The sequence below is a fragment of the Perna viridis genome, chromosome 6 (assembly GCF_037379345.1).
Source record: "Perna viridis isolate PV_CMFRI_1.1 ecotype Kerala chromosome 6, ASM3737934v1, whole genome shotgun sequence".
NCBI classification, from domain to species: domain Eukaryota; kingdom Metazoa; phylum Mollusca; class Bivalvia; order Mytilida; family Mytilidae; genus Perna; species Perna viridis.
Window position 1 is genome coordinate 19,485,673 of NC_142450.1, and position 8,814 is coordinate 19,494,486.

An 8,814-nucleotide genomic window follows, 5' to 3' on the forward strand; every position below is an offset into this window, starting at 1 on the left:
GAGGGAAAATTATTCAAGGCTATTGTAGACCAAAAATTTAAACTGGCGATGATTTTAGTAGATGGAGGAGTCAATGTGAACTGCACTCTACGAACAGGTGTGACGCCCCTAATGTTGGTATGTGATCTCCGTACTAACGGTGAAAAGAATAGCATGCAGCAGCGTCTGATCCAGTGCCTTCTCCGTCAGAAAGCGGATATAAATGCTAGAGATAATTTCGGGTGGACTGCATTAACCTATGCAACTTTAAATGGTGAACTACAAATCGCTCGAATTCTTGAAAATTGGGGAACCCTTGCAAGGACATGCGAGTTTGATTTATACTATTACAGAAAAAATAGCGACAAGGTCATGATAGCCTCATCATTATCAATGCAATTTCTGCGTTGGAAATCGGAAGATTTTGCTGAAGATATGAATTCGTAAGACGGAGAAAAAAATTATTAGATATTATTGGTGATAGAAATAGGTAATGTTATCAGAAGCTAAAAAAATCGTTTTTCTTTGTTAATCTAAATTTGATGATTCAAGTTTAACATGTTCCTTTTGATGACAAAAATACAAAAAATACAATACAAATTTAGATATGCTGTACACGTATTTCAAGGATTAATCTCTCATCAGTAGCGCTAGAATCAAATACAGAAGAACATCTAAATTAAAAGAAATTATTGAATATAAGAAGTACTCATTACCAAAGCTATTGAAATAAGCCAAATCCATCCAAGTGCAATACAAGGAATGAAGCCTCAGTGTATTCTTGAATTTGCAATACTGCAAATTTTAAAAGTATGAAAAATAAAATCTGATGTATTTCAGATTTAGACAAGTCTGAATACTGGGTTGGTGAATACCCATAGGAATACCTTTAAGACTTGTTTACATGATAGAAAGTAAAATCTTTAACTTTTTTTAGAGCTTTGAGGCAAGTGATGAAATGATGATGAAATGAAAAAAGGATGGGACACAAGGACAATGGGAAGATTTATTACTCCCCTATGTTTTACGCACGTGTTATATTTGTTTGTTTGTTGGGGTTTAACACCCGAACAGCAATCAGCTATATTCAGGCGATGAACATGAAGTGGACGATAAAATGAACACGAAATGATGATGAAATGAAAAATGGGATGGGACACAAGGATAATGGGGTCGACAAATTTTGATTGCCACTGGAAATAGGGAGAGGTGGGTAGGGTCGGGCAATTTAGCCTCCTGTGGCGAAGCCCTATGGTTCCTACTCCGGGAGAATACCACAGCAGGGTTCTTTAACGTGCGAGCAACGTGACATCTTTCCTCAATACGGTGCACCACTATGGTTTGCGCTCAGGTTTTCCGTATTATAGCCTGACAACCCCAGCATGTAACACACCAGGGGTACCCCATTCCACCACCTGAGGCACACAACTCAGTTGCTCTGTGGGCAGAGCGTCCTAGCCCCCGGCTACGGTTCTGACCACTATTAAGTCGCCTTTTACGACAAGCTTAGCGCTGCTGCAGGCCTATTCTTTTAACACCCGGACCTGCACGGGGCGAATAATCAAGGGAACCAAGGTTATAACGGTGATCAAAAGAATGTAATCCAAGAAAACAGAAAAACACAACAAAGGACATAAAGTAACTAAAATCATACATACAAAGTAACAAAAGCAAATGAGCAACTCGGACGTCACTAAAAACTGGGAGCATGATGTAAGCATGGACCAGGTGCACCGGTAGGTAAAGCATCCTGTGCTTGAGAAAAATATCTGATTTTGAAAGTTCCTTTTGATTAGATTCATTATGAAAATCCCTTACTGCGTTTTTTGATTAGCTTAAATACATTTGTAGCAGTTTTCGAGTTATAAGTGGCCAAAGTAGGTCAAGTAATTTTTTGTCTTTTATATTTGTTTCCATTTTGACATTTTTTATTGAATTCCTCATGAAAATCCTTTTTTTTTTTTTTGTTTTTCAATCAGAATTCAGATATTTCATACTGTTTTCAAGTTATAAGTGCAAGCGATAACGGCATTTGATGAGTTCCCTTTAGAAAAACTTCTTTTAAATAAAATTCAAATTTTTACTGGTGACAAACAGAGTGTGATATTGGCAATCGCCAAACATTTCAATTGGTGAAAAAAGAAATCCATGTAAGATCATCCGTTCCTGACATATTAGCCACTATTAGTGGATACATGTATCTATTAGTGTTGTTAGCCTGCTACTAATGCTAACAAAGACGGACTTTCATACTGTACAGTATTTATATTAACGCTAATAGCGGCTAACACAAGATTAATATTACCGCTATTAACAGTAACAACAGACAGGAGTGTTTTTGTACATGGCATATTATGTCTTTTGAACTGGCCAAACAACTTTAAGTTATGCAAAACATGGTCTTCTTCGTCATTCGGAATATTGTCATCACAAGCGCCATATTTGTAGAACTTTTTATTTCATTTTTTTTAATTATGTTTATTTCATCGTGGAATGTTATAATTCAAAATGGTATTAATCCGTAAACGTAAGCTGAAAACCACATCTGCTCACTACACTGGTAAGAGAAAGGCCACAACAAGAACAAAATCATTCACTTACCGATCCCTCAATGCTTAAAACGATTTAGTCGCGCCATTTGGGCAACCGTCACGTCTAGTGTACAACAGTCAGCAGTAGATTGTCATACTGAAGAGAGAATACCATCTGAAAGAAGAAGCGGGTATGTTTAAGAATTTATTCTTCTTACTTGTTTATTTACAAATAAGTTTTCCTGTCCTTTTTATTTCTTTATCCGTAACGTTTCAACTGATATTCTGTATAGATGTATAGAAATTTACTTGAAAAAATCTAAAATGCTGGATTTTCCCGTCATCGATTTATTTTTAACACTTCGTTCCATTTTTTAACCCTTGTGTTTTACAAACCACCCTGCGACTACTCTGACAACATTAGAGGTTGGAATTCCATTCATCCTTTTTACGATGGCAACAAGCCAGGAAATAGCGTGCCAGATAACTTCCAGAATTGCTGGATTACTACTGAATCAGGGGTATATTATGTAGTCGTGCAAAACTGTATACATACTGTAACATTCTGTATCATAATTCTCCGTGTCTAATAAATAAGGCACTGACTGCTCGTCCACGCATTCGTGGTCTGGGAGCCTCTACAGGCTAATTGTCCACAAATCCAGTTAGAGTCAGTAACACACGGAATCATGTCGGAAACATAATTTACAATTTACATTAGTAATGTGGAAATTGTGAAAATTCTTTTTTATATACAGATATATACAAAAGTATACAATACAATTTAAATCCCAACTGATGTAACAAAATACCATTAAAATCATTCCAAATTAATACAAAATACACATTTAATAAACTTGAAAGACTATTTTTGCACATCAAGAAAGATTATTTTGGCACATTATTCAGTCCGGCACATTTAAATGCTGCCATTCCAGACGGCAGATGTGAATCATATCCATCCACACTGGTCCTTCTTTGTAAAAACTAAAAAAATAAGAACATTCAATGCGTTTTTTGACATGTGAGATAGATTATCCATTCTCCCTCTTTTTAGAACTTCAGTCCTTTTCTACCTGCTTTTAATAACTTTATTGAAGTTTCCTGTCCTGTTAAAAAAAATTAATTCAATTTATTCACAAAATTTCCAAATATGATCCATTTGAATAAAATTAGATTTTGACTATATCTACAGCATGAGAAATCTACTGTGGCAGAATGCCGCCATGAAAAAAAATAATATGTTGTTCCCTTAAGGAAGTATGTAGTTCACACAAGATAAGTTTCTCGTTCCCTCAAGAAATTATGTCGTCCCCTCAAGATACTATTTCGTTCCCACAAGATACATATATCGTTTTCTCAAGATATTATGTCGTTCCCACAAGATAACTATATCGTACCCACAAGATAATATATGTCATTTCCACAAGGTAAATATCTCGTTCCCACAAGATAGATATCTCGTTTCCACAACATAATCAATATTACGTTGTTCCCTCAAGATAATATGTCGTTCCCACAAGAAAATATCTCGTTCCCACAACATATTTATAATTCCGTGCAGACAACTCTCATTCTGCACAAGGGGACTACGGAGTCAAGACGTGATGGTCACAGTGACTTAAAGAGATTGATCCCGAAAAGGTAAAGCGCCTCTTAACGCACACTAGCTCACTATTCCCTAACTCCCAAACATTAAAATCTATCGTTCGTTCAAATTTCAGACAAAAAATGTAATTCTTATTGGAGTTAGGGTCCTTGAAAGTGTCATGTTTGTGTTTGAATTTTTCCAGTTTTTCCTTATTATTTCAGAAAACGGAAACAGATTGGTGTTCAAATAACATTTGAAAATTGTTGAGCATTGTAAGATCTATTCCTGGTGCATTTTTCAGAAAAAAATGTGTTGATCCTTCTTGGAGTTACGACCATTGAAAGAGTAATTCTTGGTAAGTTTTCCAGTTATAGCAGATTATTAAGAAAACAATGACAGACTGATAATTAATGTAATTGAGAAAAAATGGTTGGAATAATAAGGTATATCATTTGTTAAAATTTCAGAAAAATTTGTTGATCATTTTTAGAGTAATGGCTCATAAAAGTGTCATTTTGCTGATTATTTAGGAAATAATAGCAGATTAATTGAATGTAAATAGGAAAAAAATAATTAAAAGCTTTATCAAATAAGATCTATTCTTCATGCAAATTTGCATAAGTATTTGACCATCTGTAGTTTATGAATGTGTCTAACCAGGTGAGCGATTCAGCTCTTTAGAACCTTTAGTATATGACGTTGAAAAACACACCTATCTCAACTATAAATGACCATTGTAAACAATCAAAACTGTGATTATGTGAAAGCTATATACTGTTGGAATCTGAACTAGTAATAAGTTCTGAATAATTGTCACAAATGGTACTTCTTATTCTTTATAATCAATTAAACTTTCCAAAAACCCGTAAAAAAACGTCAAAATTCCTTATGTCAGGTATAACACAGAGTAGGTTCAAAAAAGCTAAAATAGTGAATTGCGTATTGCAGTTGGTATCAAATTTGCCAAATTTTGCATGGAAGAATAATTTCATATGTTCTTTTTGAGATAGTTATCAAAATTGCGTTAATTTTAGGCAAAAAAAATATTCAATGCAAAAATGAAAGTGTTTGTAAATGGTCAGATTTCTAAGAGCGTTCAGTAATCATATTCTGTTATTAATGTAAGAACTTATTTACACAATATTCTTTTCCTATTAATATTTCCTAAAAATGTACATACTTTCAGCAATTCTACGTCGGCATTTGATGAAATTTCCAGTACAAACAAAAAAGTTGCATCTTTTTTGAAAACGTCTAGCGAAATGTCGGATGTCAATATTTTCCGGGTAATTCGTTGAAAAAATGTCATGCTCCAACGCAATTCTACAATCCATTGGCAATTTCTTCTATGAAATAATGATACTTCGTAATTGTACATACACTTAGGAATACACATATTTCGTTTATTATGGTTGAAACCATTTAAAACGGATAAAATTCGACCAAAACAAATGTCTAGCGATTTGTCGAACTTTCACTTTTTGAACGTTTGGAACGTTTTCCGTCGATCGGGTAATGTAGAAATAAAACGAAATCATGAATTTCCGCTTAAGATGACAAGAACTAGACACTTGTACGCATCTTTGCAATTACAACATGCAACTGAAAGAGACAAAAAATCGAAATCAAAGGGATATAAAAAGACCAAGAGTATCCGTATTTTGTGTTAATAACAAACGTAAGAATAAACCAAAAAAAGAATAAAACAAAGGGGGTTTTTAACGTCCTTGACTACCCTGTCGGTGGGCTTTAAATAATTTTGCTATTGATTTAAATTGTATTTTTAACGAAAAAAAGTTGTTTAAAAAGTATAGGAAAAAGGTAATATAAATTATGAATAGCTGAAATGTTAGATATTAAATAGTAAATAGTAAAAATAAAATTTGAAAATGGACCATGTAAAGGAGGAAAATGCCAAGTTGGATGGAAAAAAGCGAAGGATAACCAGTTGGACCCAGAAGGCAGGGGAGACCTGTGTGATTTAGATTGCAAAAAAGTGTATGCGTTTTAGAGTCAAATGGGTGTGGTTTAGTGAATATCCAAAGGTGAAGTGCAAATTTAATACTTGATAATGTTGGAGTTTCAGTTACAAAAGGTGTATGCTTTTTTAGAATGCCGAAAAATTTATGCCGAGCCAAAAAGTGTATGTAAATTTAGACTGTCTTGTCTGGCCGGGCGTATTTCCCAGATTTTACCGTGCTAGCACACGACGTTAGTATGCAGTTTTACTAACGCCACACAAGACCGTTCAAGCTCATGCTTCTGGTGAATGGGTTGACCATTTTTTTTTATAAGTTTGAAAACTGGATTGATTATCATAGGTTAGATTGGTCAACTTTTAGAATTTATCAAGTGTAAAATGTAAATCCAAAATTTACACGTGGACCTAAGAATGGCCAAAAGTTTAGCCATAGAAGCAAATAAAAAATGTATTTATAAGCCAAAGTAGTAAAATAAGGGAAAAAAATTATTATTTGGGAGTTTAAGCATGTGCACATGATTCACAGAAGTAAAAAAAATAATAATAGTAAAAAATAAATAAATAAAATGAGAGATTATGTGTATAAATATATTGCATAGTGGAACCCCATACCAGGTGATTAATTTTATTTTAATTCAATTATATATTATTTTGGGGTTTTTTTATTGAAAAAGAATAGAATAAATTGTTATATAGTTTACTGGAATTCGATCGGAGTAGAATGACTGAAACGCAAAATAGGGCTGACAGAACTTTAAAAAATGTATAGAAAAGCAGAATGCTAATAGATCAAATGAATGCAGAAAAGGGAGTCATGAATATTTTTTATTTTGGAAAACGCAAATGAGCTAGTGAAAAAATAAATCAATGAGCGGCTATCTGATGGATGTCGATGAAAGCCTGATTTTCTGATAGATAGAAAGCTCTTTCAATCGAAATACTAAGTTGTGAAAGGTCCAAATTCTGCTATTGGTACATGTAACATAAAATGAAACACGTATATCAAAATGCACATTTTAACTTATCGCAGGAGAAAGTTGCTATGTTCCCTCTCTAGACAGACAGAGTGTGCATATGTGTGGCGGTTGCATTCTATGCTGTAGTGCACATGCATGTGCAAATTTAATTTATCAGTAGTTCTGTTAATCAAAGTAATTAATCTTTTCGATTTTTTAAGAAATGTTCAAGATGTTTTAATTGCTACCAATAAAAAATTATTGTATATTTTGCTTTACTGTACCCAAAAAGTCCAGCGCCGATGTAAACATATTGATATTTCTTTTTCAGATTTTTCTTAGAATATGGAAAAATGGTGGCTTCCATCTCTGTATTCCTATTTCAGAAACGGATATTCTTACTCAGAAATGAAGCTTTTACTTCAGGATAAACATGATATTTGTATTAGTACACGGCATGTACGTCGAATTACAAATTCTATTGGGCTTTTTAAACGCAAACAATCAAGTATAGAAAGATGCTATGATTTTATTCAATCGTTTCTGACAAAGACAAATGGATCACATGGATATTGCTTTGTTCATCAACAGTGTATAAAGAACAACTTAGTGATTAGCATGGAGAAAGTTCGTGTTATTCTGAAAGCTTTGGATAGGCAAGGTGTTGAATTTCGGAAAAGACGCAAGTTAAAAGGCAGAGCGTACATATCTTGTGGACCCAACAGCATTTGGCATATAGACGGGTACGATAAACTCAAACCTTTCGGCATAACCATTCACGGATGTATAGATGGTTTTTCTAGAAAACTTATATGGTTGAAGGCTGGAATAACGAACAATGACCCAAAAGTTATAGCAGGATACTGTATCGAAGCTGTCCTAGGACTGGGAGGTTGCCCGAAATCGGTCAGAAGTGACTTTGGAACAAGAAAATAAGTTTGTTGAACATATACAGCGATTCTTCCACCGAAATAGTATCCATTCAGTTAAGTGCTATATGTACGGCTCAAGTACACACAATCAGAGAATTGAATCACTGTGGGCAATGTTCTGCAAACTGTGTGCGGAGTTTTTGATAAATCTGTTTAAACTGCTGAAACATTATAATCTTTTCAACGGATCAATCTTGGACGTCAACGTAATTCAATTCTGTTTTATGGAGCTTATTCAGGTATGTATAAATCTTAGTTCTTACAAGTTCTAAAAGTTTTCACGAGTGCAAGAGAAATCCCATTTCTAGATGATCCTAGATACATTTTCTATAATGTTTTATGGGGGTACATGCTGGTCATGATTGTAAATGATTTGTCTACCTCCCGTGCACAATATAACATCTCCTTCATAGTTCATTTAACACATAATAGACCATTTTGTGGTAAGTTGATGAGAATGCTCAATATACACTTCCACGAGGTAGGGCTTGGATAGAACAAAAAAATTTTCCTGACAGAAGTGTATATTGAGCATGCTCTACGCATGCTCATCGACTAACCCATTGTTAGCAAAAGAAGGTCTATTCGTGGAAAGGTAAATTTCTGGGGATTTTACTATGGATAGTCAATTAATGCCTAAAATTTTACCATGAGCGTTAGCGATAAATTATACGAAACACGTTTCAACTCTTACGTGACAAAATAATGATTTTTTTCTTCGCTTAGTTTCGCATTTTACAGTTTCGTTTCGCATTTTATAGCTACCCCAGCGGATTAGGAAATTAGTAATCTGATTATTGATAATATTTGCTTATTTTTTCTAGAAAGATATAAAAGCTTTTGT

The 8,814-nt window shown here is 34.0% G+C and overlaps 1 long non-coding RNA gene across 1 annotated transcript; it reads left to right on the top strand.

The window, feature by feature from the left end:
- The first annotated feature begins 2,891 nt into the window (after window positions 1-2,891).
- Window positions 2,892-7,782, top strand: LOC148613976 (uncharacterized). The gene is made up of 3 exons (XR_015923528.1): window positions 2,892-3,031; window positions 4,323-4,456; window positions 7,370-7,782. It is a non-coding gene; the product is annotated as an uncharacterized LOC148613976 (long non-coding RNA).
- The last annotated feature ends 1,032 nt before the right edge of the window (window positions 7,783-8,814 follow it).